Raw genomic sequence first — 15,216 nt, 5'->3', positions numbered from 1 at the left:
TATGGTGTATGATAAGGATGATGTTAAGTGATGATGATGTAGCGATGATAGACGAGGTCGAGAATGTTAAACAAGATTAAGTTTGTAGAAGAAGAATTTAATTGGACGAAGGGTTTGGGTTGTTATTGGGTTAGCGGGATGTCGCGGGTTCAAACCCGGACTTGGGCATTTTTATAGGGCTACTCCTTTGAGGTAGTTTCTATTATCTTTATTATTATCACTATCTTATTATTAATATTATTATTATTAACATTATTTTTATTATTATTATTACAATAAAAATTGTATTATACTTATATAAAATATAAACAATTGAAATAACATATATATTAATATATAATTTGTTCGATTACAATTATATGTGTTAATATATATATAAATGATATAGGTTCGTGAATCCGAGACCAACCCTATACTTGTTAAAAATGGCGTTATATGTATTTTTACTACAAAATACAGTATGGTGAGTTTCATTTGCTCCCTTTTTAATTGCTTTTGCAATATATATTTTTGGGCTGAGAATACATGCGCTGCTTTTATAAATGTTTACGAAATAGACACAAGTACTTAAAAATATATTCTACGTTGAGTTGTACCACTGGCATACTTCCCTGTAGCTTGGTAACTACTATTTACATGGGTATTGTAAACGCGAATCCTGTTGATAGATCTATCGGGCCTGACAACCCTAACCGGGCTGGACGACCAGTATTCAACGGTTGCACAGTACTTCGTTTTGTGACTACACTTGGTACGGTGTAGTGAGATTTCATAATAAAGGGAATATGCGACGTTGATTAAATGTTAAGTATGGTTACCAAGTGCTCAACCACTTAGAATATTTTTTTTATTAAAACGTTTGTGTATATGAAATCTTGTGGTCTATTAAGATATTGAAATGATTGTTATGATAAACCTATGAACTCACCAACCTTTTTGGTTGACACTTTTAAACATGTTTATTCTCAGGTACGAATTAAGTCTTTCGCTGTGCATTTGCTCAATTTAAGGACATTACTTGGAGTCGATCATCGCAATGGGACCAAATGTTGATGACTTCGTCCAGGTGGATAAGGACGGGTCCTTTCAGTTGGTATCAGAGCGATGGTCTTAGCAAACCAGGTCTTGCATTAGTGTGTCTAACTGATAGTCGTTAGGATGCATTAGTGAGTCTGGACTTTGACCGTGTCTGTGTGTCAAAAGTTTTGCTTATCATTTAGTGTCAAAAATTATTTGCTTATCATCCATAAAGTCTAGACACGTCTTACTGCCTCTATTGCATAGACAGTGTATAGATAAATTCATATCTTAGCGCATCTGTTACTATAGACTTTTCCTGACAACTTCCGTAGATTTCTCCGTAACTTATGAGATTTTAGTATTATATATACATATGTAAATTATGTATTGCAGGGTACTAATCTACATTCTATAATCTATTTCTTATCGAAAATCCTTCATCTGATCGTATGAGATGAATCCTGCAACCAGTTCGAGTCCCTCAGATTCCGATAACTATTCTGATAGTTATTCCGACAGCTATTCCGATAAGGATGTTCACCTAAGCTCCGAAAGCAGCGTCACCAAAATAAATCAACCAATCAGCCATCTCCAATTCATCTGATGGATTCGTAGTCTACTCAATCATTTAAGACAAGAAGAAGGCGATCCCTTCCATCCACCACATTGCCCTCTTGGTGATGAACCTGAAGCACTTACCGGCGAACCTGTTCGAGACACCATTTTCTCACTCATTGCTAGAGTATCTCGTCACGATTATATACTATCCCACATTCTGAACCTTATTCATCCGCTCGTTCCGATCCATAATTATCCCGGAATAGTAGAAGAAGTCAACGAACTTCGCGCTCGAGTAATCAATTTGGAGAATATGGTGCAAAACTTACCAGCTTCAACAAAATCACCGGCACCAACAGTACCACTAATATCAATACCATTACCACCAACAACCCAAGTTTCAACGTCACACGCCTCAACATCTCATTCTGTACCTCGAGTATAATCATCGTTCTACGAATCATTCTACATAAACTATCTTCGTCCTTCATGGCAGTTATGTAATCTCTAATGTTTTAGAGATTATGTACTCTAGTTATAGCCGTAAATCAGATGAGTTTAATATCACATTGATTCATTAAATCTATGATTACATCTGAAGAAAATATATACGTATATATGTTTTCATAAAGATTGTAATTAAAAATTCTTTTGTACAAACTTTTAATAGTGAAAATATTTTAACGGGTAGGTAATACTCTAGGAATATTTAGATTTCACATTAATAAGTTACACTGTACATTCTATCAAATCTGATTCAACAATCATTTACTATCCTATTTACATCCACCAATGCACGTATCCGTTCACCACAGAATAACCATTTTCATTCAATTTCATATTTGGATTTTGACCTATCAGAATCCGACAAGTGGCATAATGAAGAAAACATTGGACAAAATAAAAATTGTTAGAAACAAACAAATTAATTATGAGAATTTTGATAAGAATCCACGCTAACTGTTCCTAGCTAACTATTCCTAGCTAACTGATTACATTATATTTATCGCAATTTATTTATCGCAATTTATATTCTCGCAATTTTATTTATCGTAATTTAATTTCTGTTATTTACTTTACGCACTTTATTTATCGTCATTTAATTTCTGTTATTTATTTTACGCACTTTAAATATCGGGACATGTATACAAGGTTTTGACATATCATATCGACGCATCTATATATATTATTTGAAATAACCATAGACACTCTATATGCAGTAATGATCGAGTTCTCTATACAGGGTTGAGGTTGATTCTACAATAATATATATAGTTTGAGTTGTGATCGAGTCTGAGACATGTACACGGGTCACGATACGTATTAATTAATTCAAATATTATATATTAAACTATATATGAATGATTGGACTGTTAACTGTGGACTATCGACTGTGGACGAATAATATTGGACAATTAAAATGAATTAAAATACTGATTATAACATATGAAACTAAACAATTCTTCAAGTTTGCCACTTGATTTCATCTTAAACCTCATTTGTACCTTGACAATTCCAATCTGCATTCAAACCTTTCATGATTCTTGAAAACACCTCAATCGAGAGGATGAACCAACCGCACTTGGTCTACGGAAGGAAAGATTGATGCATATAGATATGCACCTAAAAAAAAAAACACTCGGAACTTGAGTAAACGTTTAAACCGTATCTATGCAAACTCCTTTGGCGTTGTCATTACCGAAAACAACTTTGCAATTCCTTTTCAAATTAGCCAATTTTGTCACAGCTCCAGCAAGTCAACTTCGACTTTTCAGTCGGACTAGCCTTATTATAACCTTAATATATACATTGTCTTTTCGCTTTCGTTACCGGAGAACCTTTTATATTCCACCATATTACCATCAGCGTTTAATCATTTAAAAACATAATTCTCCTGAAACCACCTCGGATTGATAACCAAAGATTCAAATATCGTAGCATTAAATGCTGAGGAAACAGAAAAATTGTAGATGGTCTAAACGGACAAAAGTTTGATGATAAGGAAGAGAGTGTTAGGAACATTCGATAGAAAATTTGGTACTGAAAAACAGATTGAGCGAACCATGAAGGAGACTAAGGCCAAATACCAGGACCATACCATATATTCAAAGAATCCAGGTAATTATGGATCCGATGAAACCTTCAACGAATATCTTGCTTCATACTCATGTTAAGATCTTGCGGAAAATCTTTCTTCAACAATCATTGAACTTAGAAATGCCAAAATATCATCATAAATATCTTCGATATTCCTGAGGATATTTTCATAAATCTTCTTGTCCGAAATTAGTTATCTCTTCGTGCTATCCGTATTACATCATAAAGGAAACCATTTTAGTTTTTAAATTTCTTTAAAATTCGAGTTTAATTAGGAATTAAAGCATGTGTTAGTATAATATAATGACGTCAGGCCAACGTGATTATATTACAGTAAGTCATGCTGAGTTTCTAATGGGACCTGATGATTCACAGATCATAACGTCATCATGTGCCATGTTACATAATTCTTTCATTCTGCTTAACTTCCGAACATATCAATAAAATATATTATTGATAGTTCCGTCCTCAGTGATCCTGGTAATTTAACCAATCAAATCGTGCTATTACATTTTCTTTCTGATTAGGAGATTTCCTTAAATTCCTTGAATTCCGAAAATCCACCATGACTACGTCAAAAGTTAAGATGAAACTTTTCATTCTTTTGTGATAGCTTCACTCGTACGCTTCACATGATCGAATCGTTTTATCTATATTAATCAATAATGATAAAGCTCTAATTATCAACTCATATTCGTCATGAAAACATTTTTATTGTTAGCCATGAAGACCTCGATCAAATTTCGGGACGAAATTTCTTTAACGGGTAGGTACTGTCACGACCCGAAAAATTTCGACTAATTTTGAACCAAACTCTTGATACGATTTCATATTTTAGACACGATATGAAATGAGTTTAAACTTGAAATTATGAGAAGTTGAAATTAAACGTTGGTCCATAATTAAGTTTTATCAACTTTAAGTTGTTAAAAATATAATTAAATACCCTGAGTTAAGTTTAGTACTCCATACATATTATTTGGAACAGAAAGTAAATAATAGACGAACCTTTTTAATCAGGTTTCAAACAATTAATGACTGAAATAAATAAATGAAATTAATTACGAAAATATGGGATCTTTCTGGGTACTTTTATCCGCCACTAATTAACAACGGACTACGAAATACTATTCTAAATCAAAGTGTCGGCAGATATTATCACACATGAAAACTTGCACGTTTTCTTTTCTTCATTTAATATATATATATATATTACTATTTGAATTTTGTATATATATGATTATAATTCAACAATTTACTGTTTTGATAACTTTAATTTTTGACTTTCATTCACTCAGATATAATATATGTATGGTACTCTATATGATGAAAATTATCATCCTAACCCCACTTCCTAACTCCACTGAATACTAGGTTCTAATTTATTCGGTTACCATTTACATCCCTTCCCATCTTTGGCTCGATCACCCATTATCACAACCTCACCAACGGGCCACTGATACTTGTGTTGTTGTTTGACAAGAACTCCACACCAACACACCATCACCATACGCCGTAGTGACTACTAGTTCCTGACCGAAACCAACCAAAAACCACACTATAAATCACTACCTGCACACCACTTATACTTTCTATTTCAACTGCTCCTTCACTCGAACAACCGCCAATAACTACCACAATAACGGTCACCATGGTTAAGACACACGCTACTATATCCTAATGAAATTACTCGACTTGCAACCCACAAACTACCACCTTAAAACCCGTCACCCATGTTACTTGAATAACCCAACATACCGTCACTTTATCATAATTGAAATCACCATCGTCTACTACCTCTCAACACCACTTGTTCACTGATAATCCGCATGATGAACAAAGATTCAATAACAAACCATCATTAAACCACAACTCTATCTTTTACATTTTTACCCACCAAACCGTCACCTTTTATTTATTTTTATTTTTACAACCATTGTTTCTCTACTTGATCAAGACCAAACTTTCATCACTTGTGTTTGATATTGAAATTTATGCTCTCTGTTTGATTTATATTTTTCGATGCTCATCAAACCCAAAACAAACAACAAATCACCATTGAATATAAATCACCACCACCTCGATAAACACCTTTCACCACCACTCCATAACCACCGCCATTTTTCTTTCTTCTATTTTCTAACTGCTACTACGCAGATGTAAAGAGATTTGGTGAGGGTAAAAAGTGAAGAAGATAAAACAAATGATGATTTATTATGAATGCATGCGGTAACCATTCATATACTTTCCAACTTTTTGAAGTAATGGGATTATTATAGTATGATTAACTAATTAATCCACAAAAAAAACCGAACCCCACATCCACATTATAAAATCCGCTTCTGTTTGAATGCATACGAGGGAGACAAATGGTATATCAATATCATTGTTTATTTAACCTTTTAGAAAATATACAAGTGGAATGGCCGACAGTGGGGCTACTTATGATGTCGATTTCTTCTATCACTTCTAGCGGGTTTTATGCCATTATCATTTTTTTTTCTTCCTTCTTGGACTGTAGGATTTTATAGTTTTGTTGGGCTTACGAAGTTTTGTTGGGCTAAAGGAAAACTTGGACTAGGGTATAGATATTAAATATGGTTGGTAATAGGGGTCGTGAATGATCCTGATGAAAATGAAACCGTCAAGTATTAAGATGATGATATGCTTGACACAAGATAATCATGAGATAAATAGGGTGTGATGATGATGAGGTTATGGTGAATGATGATTATGATTGTGATAAAATGGGGATACAGGATATATAATCGAACCCTATAGAATCTAAACATATAATATGGGTTATGATGTAGGACATTATTGGATTAACATAATCTAGCTTGGGCCAAGAAACTGTTTTGTTTATTAGGCCGAAACTCAAGATGGTTAGATAAAATAATAAGATTAAGTTTAGAAAAACAAATGATCACATTATGATGATATGGATTCATGACATGATGTATAACGAAAAGGTGATGGTTATGCATTTGATTATGATAATGATGAACTAGTCGATGCTAAGACGATGATGTTAAAGTTATGGTGTATGATAAGGATGATGTTAAGTGATGATGATGTAGTGATGATAGACGAGGTCGAGAATGTTAAACAAGATTAAGTTTGTAGAAGAAGAATTTAATTGGACGAAGGGTTTGGGTTGTTATTGGGTTAGCTGGATGTCGCGGGTTCAAACCCGGACTTGGGCATTTTTATAGGGCTACTCCTTTGAGGTAGTTTCTATTATCTTTATTATTATCACTATCTTATTATTAATGTTATTATTATTAACATTATTTTTATTATTATTATTACAATAAAAATTGTATTATACTTATATAAAAATATAAACAATTGAAATAACATATATATTAATATATAATTTGTTCGATTACAATTATATGTGTTAATATATATATAAATGATATAGGTTCGTGAATCCGAGACCAACCCTATACTTGTTAAAAATGGCATTATATGTATTTTTACTACAAAATACAGTATGGTGAGTTTCATTTTCTCCCTTTTTAATTGCTTTTGCAATATATATATTTGGGCTGAGAATACATGCGCTGCTTTTATAAATGTTTACAAAATAGACACAAGTACTTAAAAATATATTCTACGTTGAGTTGTACCACTGGCATACTTCCCTGTAGCTTGGTAACTACTATTTACATGGGTATTGTAAACGCGAATCCTGTTGATAGATCTATCGGGCCTGACAACCCCAACCGGGCTGGACGACCAATATTCAACTTTTGCACAGTACTTCGTTTTGTGACTACACTTGGTACGGTGTAGTGAGATTTCATAATAAAGGGAATATGCGACGTTGATTAAATGTTAAGTATGGTTACCAAGTGCTCAACCACTTAGAATATTTTTTTATTAAAACGTTTGTGTATATGAAATCTTGTGGTCTATTAAGATATTGAAATGATTGTTATGATAAACCTATGAACTCACCAACCTTTTTGCTTGACACTTTTAAACATGTTTATTCTCAGGTACGAATTAAGTCTTCCGCTGTGCATTTGCTCAATTTAAGGACATTACTTGGAGTCGATCATCGCAATGGGACCAAATGTTGATGACTTCGTCCAGGTGGATAAGGACGGGTCCTTTCATACTCGTACAATACACAGCTTTTAGATGTATGTACTATTGGTATATACACTCCAATAATCAGCTCTTAGCAGCCGATGTGAGTCACCTAACACATGTGGAAACCATCATTTGGCAACTAGCATGAAATATCTCATAAAATTACAAAAATATTAGTAATCATTCATGACTTATTTACATGAAAACAAAATTACGTATCCTTTATATCTAATGCATATACCAACGACCAAAAACACCTACAAACACTTTCATTCTTCAATTTTCTTCATCTAATTGATCTCTCTCAAGTTCCATCTTCAAGTTCTAAGTGTTCTTCATAAATTCCGTAAGTATAGTTTCATAAAAATCAAGAATACTTCCAAGTTTGCAAGTCTACTTCCAAGCTTTCTAATCCATTCCAAGTAATCATATAAGATCAAGGAACCTTTGTTATTTACAGTAGGTTATCTTTCTAATTCAAGGTAATATTCATATTCAAACTTTGATTCAATTTCTACAACTATAACAATCTTATTTCGAGTGAAAATCTTACCTGAACTGTTTTCGTGTCATGATTCTGCTTCAAGAACTTTCAAGCCATCCAAGGATCCTTTGAAGCTAGATCCATTTTTCTCATTTCCAGTAGTTTTATCCAGAAAACTTGAGGTAGTAATGATGTTCATAACATCATTCAATTCATACATATAAAGCTATCTTATTCGAAGGTTCAAACTTGTAATCACTAGAACATAGTTTAGTTAATTCTAAACTTGTTCGCAAACAAAAGTTAATCCTTCTAACTTGACTTTTAAAATCAACTAAACACATGTTCTATATCTATATGATATGCTAACTTAATGATTTAAAACCTGGAAACACGATGAACACCATAAAATCGGATATACGCCGTCGTTGTGAAACCGGAGGCTGTTTTGGTTTGGATAATTAAAAACAATGATAAACTTTGATTTAAAAGTTGTTCTTCTGGAAAAATGATTTTTCATATGAACATGAAACTATATCCAAAAATCTTGGTTAAACTCAAAGTGAAAGTATGTTTTTCAAAATGGTCATCAAGATGTCGTTCTTTCGACGGAAATGACTACCTCTTTAGTAATTGACATGTAACTTAAATTTTCGACGATAAACCTATACTTTTTATGTTTGTATTCTTAAATTAGAGTTCAATATGAAACCATATCAATTTGATTCACTCAAAACGGATTTAAAATGAAGAAGTTATGGGTAAAACAAGATTAGATATTTTTGATCTTTTTAGCTACGGGAAATGTTTAACAAATCTATACAAATCATATCCTAGCTAACTTATATTGTATTATACATGTATTCTAATATATTATGTAATCTTGGGATACCATAGACACGTATGCAAATGTTTTGACATATCATATCGACCCATGTATATATATTATTTGGAACAACCATAGAGACTCTATATGCAGTAATGTTGGAGTTAGCTATACAGGGTTGAGGTTGATTCCAAAAATATATATACTTTGAGTTGTGATCTAGCCTGAGACGTGAATACACTGGGTCATGGATTGATTCAATATAATATATATCGATTTATTTTCTGTACATCTAACTGTGGACAACTAGTTGTAGGTTACTAACGAGGACAGCTGACTTAATACACTCAAATCTTTAAAACATAATAAAAAATGGTTGTAATTATATTTTGATCATACTTTGATATATATGTACATATTTGTATAGGTTCGTGAATCGATCCGTGGCCAAGTCTTATTTCTGAGGAAGGAAATATCTGTGAAAGTGAGTTATAGTCCCACTTTTAAAATCTAATATTTTGGGATGAGAATACATGTAGTTTTATAAATGTTTTACGAAATAGACATAAGTAATTGAAACTACATTATATGGGTGAATGATCGAAGCCGAATATGCCCCTTTTGCTTGGTAACCTAAGAATTAGTAAACTGATCTACTAATTGACGCGAATCCTAAAGATAGATCTATTGGGCCTAACGAACCCCATCCAAAGTACCGGATACTTTAGTACTTCGATGTTGTTTTATTATGTCCGAAGGATTTCCCGGAATGATAGGGGATATTCTTATATGCATCTTGTTAATGTCGGTTACCAGGTGTTCACCATATGAATTAATTTTATCTCTATGAATGAGATGTATATTGAAATATGAAATCTTGTGGTCTATTATTATGATTTGATAATATATAGGTTAAACCTATAACTCACCAACATTTTTGTTGACGTTTTAAGCATGTTTATTCTCAGGTGATTATTAAGAGCTTCCGCTGTTGCATACTAAAATAAGGACAAGATTTGGAGTCCATGCTTGTATGATATTATGTAAAAACTGCATTCAAGAAACTTATTTTTTGATGTAATATATTCTTATTGTAAACCATTATGTAATGGTCGTGTGTAAATGGTATATTTTAGATTATCAATACTTGATAATCTATATAATGCTTTTAAACCTTTATCGATAAAATAAAGGTTATGGTGGTTTTAAAAATGAATGCAGTCTTTGAAAAACATCTCATATAGAGGTCAAAACCTCGCGACGAAATCAATTAATATGGAACGTTTATAATCAATATGAACGGGACATTTCAGTTGGTATCCGAGCGTTGGTCTTAGAGAACAAGAAATTTGCATTAGTGTGTCTTATCGAGTTTGTTAGGATACATTAGTGAGTCTGGACTTCGACCGTGTTTTTCTTCAAAAACGATTGCTTAACATTTTTTTGTTGGAAACTATATATTATTAACATGTAAATATTATGTGATATATTAATCTCTTAACGTGTTTGATATTGTGTGATAGATGTCTACCTCTAGTACAAATCCCATCAATTCACCTAATAATAATGAAGAGTCGAATATATTTTGGGAAGATTCACAAATTCCCGAAGAAGAACCGGAAGAGGAGGAACCGGAAGAGGAGGAACCGGAAGAGGAGGAGCCGGAAGAGGAGGAACCGGAGGAAGAAATATTGATACCTACAGTAATTCGATTAAATAAAAGAAAATCCTCAACCAACAGACCAAAGTTAATAATGGTCAATGGTGTTTCCGCTGAGGAAGCAAAATATTGGGAAGATTACCAATTTTTCGATGAATCGGATCCCGATGAGGATTCCGATGATGTTATAGAAATTACCTCGACCCAATTTAATAAAGCGAAAGAAAATAATAAGGGAAAAGGTATAAAAATAGAGAAATCCTATTCCAACCCCGATGAACTTTATATGTATCGGCAACATCCGTATTTCCTAAAATGTAACAATGACCCGGGAACCTCTAAACCACCAGGTTTTTCTAAACCATTGTGGAAAACGACGGCTCGTATTAGAGGAACACCATATATTCCTAGAAAATTAGGAAAACGAACCAAGTCCGAAGAAGAAAAAACTAGTGATTCAGATTAGAGGGTTGTAATCATGTTGTGTATTATATGTATTGTAGTGTGCTTGTACTTTTATGTTCTATGTAAAAATTGCTTGTATTATTTGTTGATTATCTTTTACGAATCTAATCCTTGTCTATTTTACAGTATAAAAATAAAATGGACATTAAGGGTAGACAACCGAATATTTTAGAAGACCTACCAGAGGATATGATTGAGGAAATCTTATCTAGAGTCGGTCAGAATTCATCAGCACATTTAATTATGGCAAAATTAAATTGTCAAACATTTGAAAGACTTTCCAGAAATGCCTTAGTTTATAAAAGGCTTTCCTTTGATAGGTGGGGTATATCACATTGGGGAGACCGTAAGTTACGCCGTGTTTTCTTTAAAGCGTTAAATGCGGGGAACCCAAATGCAATTTTACGCTACGGGTTAAGAACCTATTTTGACTCAACATATCCCAACATAGGATTTCATAAATTAGAAAGAGCTTCTAACATGCAACATAAAGAAGCATGTTATGCTTACGGGTTAGTTATGTTCGCTTCTTACCAAAGTGAGAAAAAGAACATCGGATTGCAGCTTTTAAATAAAACCTTCCCACAAGTGACGGATTCAGTAGTTGGGGTGAGAAACAAGGTTTTTAGATTATTACGGGGCTGTTGGACATTACGAAACCCTCGTCCTTTTAACGACATTACAACATGCTGCCTAGCCAATGGTCATAACGGTTATTTTCCACAAGACCAAGGATGGGAAGTCGTCTTAGTAAAACCAGAATGCATGACTTGTTTATGGACTTATGAATTACGTGTCTTTATTTCCTTTGCTGAACAACTTGCGTATTAACTAGATTTATCTTCAAACTGTCCTGTATCAAAGTGTACTATATTTCATGTTATATGTAATATAGCGAAGTTGTAAGTTTGAAGAATATTTGTATGTGATATATTATTATAATCAGTTTTTCATATGGAATTATAGTAGTTGAATTGTATATTAGCTACTAAGTATGAACTTAACGGATAGGTATTACCCAAATTTAAACTTATAAAACGCTAATATGAAGAAAAAGCTTTTATAAATGAGTTCATATTATGCTACGAAATACTATTGAGTACTCTTAATATTCTGTATGATTAACTCGATTCAGTTGGCTATTTTGAAGGAAATGGCACCGACTACACGACAAACCATGAATATGAGCGAAGAGGAATTTCGTACCTTTCTTGCTGCAAACATAGCCACAGTACATGCTGCGCTACATACCAACAATAACTCTAAATCTAGCAATGCAGCTAACGGCGCAAGAAATCGTGTAGGATGCTCCTACAAAGAATTCACTGCCTGCAAACCTTTGGAATTTGATGGAACCGAAGGACCAATTGGATTGAAACGTGGACCGAGAAAGTCGAATCGGTGTTTGCCATAAGTAAGTGTACTGAAGAGGACAAAGTTAAGTACGCTACGCATACCTTCACAGGTGCTGCGTTAACGTGGTGGAACACCTATCTTGAATAGGTAGGACAAAATGCTGCTTACGCACTACCATGGTCAGCATTCAAGCAATTGATGAACGAGCAGTACCGTCCTAGAAACGAAGTTAATAAACTCAAGGCAGAACTTAGAGAGTTACGAATACAAGGGTTCGACGTTACCACATATGAACGACGATTCACAGAGTTGTGCCTATTGTGTCCGGGAGCATTCGAAGATGAAGAAGAGAAGATCGATTTGTAAAAGGGTTACCAGTTAGGATTCAAGAAGATGTGAGTTCACACGAGCCCGCTTCTATACAGAAGGTAAGTCAAATGGCTCATAAACTCATAAATCAGATTGAGGGAAGAATTAAAGAACAGGTGGTCGAAGAATCCAACACGAAATAACTCAAGAGGAAGTGGGAGGAAAACGGTGACAAGAGTCACCAGTACAACAACAACAATTACAACCACAATCGCAACAACTATCCCAACAACCGCAACAACAATTGCAACAATAACCGCAATTCTAACAATAACTACAACAAACAGCCCAACAAAAACAACAACTACAACAATCGTTTCAACAACAATAACAATCCCAAAAACAACCTTAATAACAACAACGGCAACAAAAACCAAAAACAGCCATGTCATAGGTGTGAAGAAAATCATCAGGGGTTTTGCACGACATTTTGCAACAGGTGTAAAAGAAATGGTCATAGCGCGACAAAGTGTGAGGTCTACGGACCAAAGTTTAACAGAACTAAAGGAACAAATAATGTCGGAACAAGTAATGCCGAAACGAATAGTGTCGGAGCAAGTAATACCAATGCTGTTTGTTATAAATGTGGAAAACCGGGCCACATTATTAGAAATTGCCCGAATCAGGGAAATACTAATGGGCAGGGCCATGGAAGAGTTTTCAATATTAATGCGGCAGAAGCACAGGAAGACCCGGAGCTTGTTACGGGTACGTTTCTTATTGACGATAAATCTGCTTATGTTTTATTTGATTCGGGTGCGGATAGAAGCTATATGAGTAGATAATTTTGTGCTAAATTAAGTTGCCCATTGACGTCTTTGGATAATAAATTTTTACTCGAATTAGCAAATGGTAAATTAATTTCAGCAGATAATATATGTCAGGATAGAGAAATTAAACTGGGTGATGAAACGTTTAAAATTGATTTAATACCAGTCGAGTTAGGGAGTTTTGATGTAATAATTGGCATGAACTGATTGAAGAAGGTAAGAGCAGAGGTCGTTTGTTACAAAAATGCGATTCGCATTATGCGTGACAAAGGAAAACCTTTAATGGTGTACGGAGAAAAGAACAACGCAAAATTAAATCTTATTAGTAGTTTGAAGGCGCAAAAACTAATAAGAAAAGGTTGTTACGTCTTTCTAGCACACATCGAGGAAGTTAAACCTGAAGAAAAAAACATCAGTGATATTCCCGTCGCAAAAGAATTTCCCGATGTATTTTCGAAAGAATTACCGGGATTACCCCCACATCGATCCGTTGAATTTCAAATAGACCTTGTACCAGGAGCTGCACCAATAGCTCGTGTTCCATACAGACTCGCACCCAGCGAAATGAAAGAATTACAAAGTCAGTTACAGGAACTTTTAGAGCGTGGTTTCATTCGACCAAGCACATCACCATGGGGAGCTCCTGTTTTGTTTGTCAAGAAGAAAGATGGTACATTCAGGTTGTGTATCGACTACCGAGAGTTGAACAAACTTACCATCAAGAACCGCTACCCACTACCGAGAATCGACGACCTATTTGATCAACTACAAGGCTCGTCTATTTATTCGAAGATTGATTTACGTTCTGGGTATCATCAAATGCGGGTGAAGGAGGATGATATTCTATAGACTGCTTTTAGGACGCGTTACAGTCATTACGATTTTATGGTTATGCCGTTTGGATTGAAGAACGCACCAGCTGTGTTCATGGACCTCATAAACCGAGTGTGTGGGCCATATCTTGACAAGTTTGTCATTGTTTTCATCGATGACATACTTATTTACTCGAAGAATGATCAAGAGCATGAAGAACATTTAAGAAAAGTGCTAGAGTTGCTGAGAAAAGAAAAACTGTACGGTAAGTTTTCAAAGTGTGCATTTTGGTTGGAATAAGTTCAATTCCTCGGTCACATAGTGAACAAAGAAGGAATTCAGTGGATCCGGCAAAGATTGAAACCGTTGAGAAATGGGAAACCCCGAAAACTCCGAAGCATATACGCCAATTTTTAGGACTGGCTGGTTATTACAGGAGATTCATCCAAGATTTTTCCAAAATAGCAAAACCTTGACTGTATTAACGCATAAAGGGAAGAAATTTGAATGGAAAGATGAACAAGGGAAAGCGATTCAATTATTGAAGAAAAAGTTAACTACGGCACCTATATTGTCATTACCTGAAGGGAATGATGATTTTGTGATATATTGTGATGCCTCAAAGCAAGGTCTCAGTTGTGTATTAATGCAACGAACGAAAGTAATTACTTATGCGTCTAGACAATTGAAGATT

The sequence above is a fragment of the Rutidosis leptorrhynchoides genome, chromosome 7 (genome assembly GCF_046630445.1).
Source record: "Rutidosis leptorrhynchoides isolate AG116_Rl617_1_P2 chromosome 7, CSIRO_AGI_Rlap_v1, whole genome shotgun sequence".
In the NCBI taxonomy this organism is placed as follows: Eukaryota; Viridiplantae; Streptophyta; class Magnoliopsida; order Asterales; family Asteraceae; genus Rutidosis; species Rutidosis leptorrhynchoides.
The sequence above is the reverse complement of the archived record's forward strand: the minus strand, read 5'-3'. Positions refer to the sequence as shown.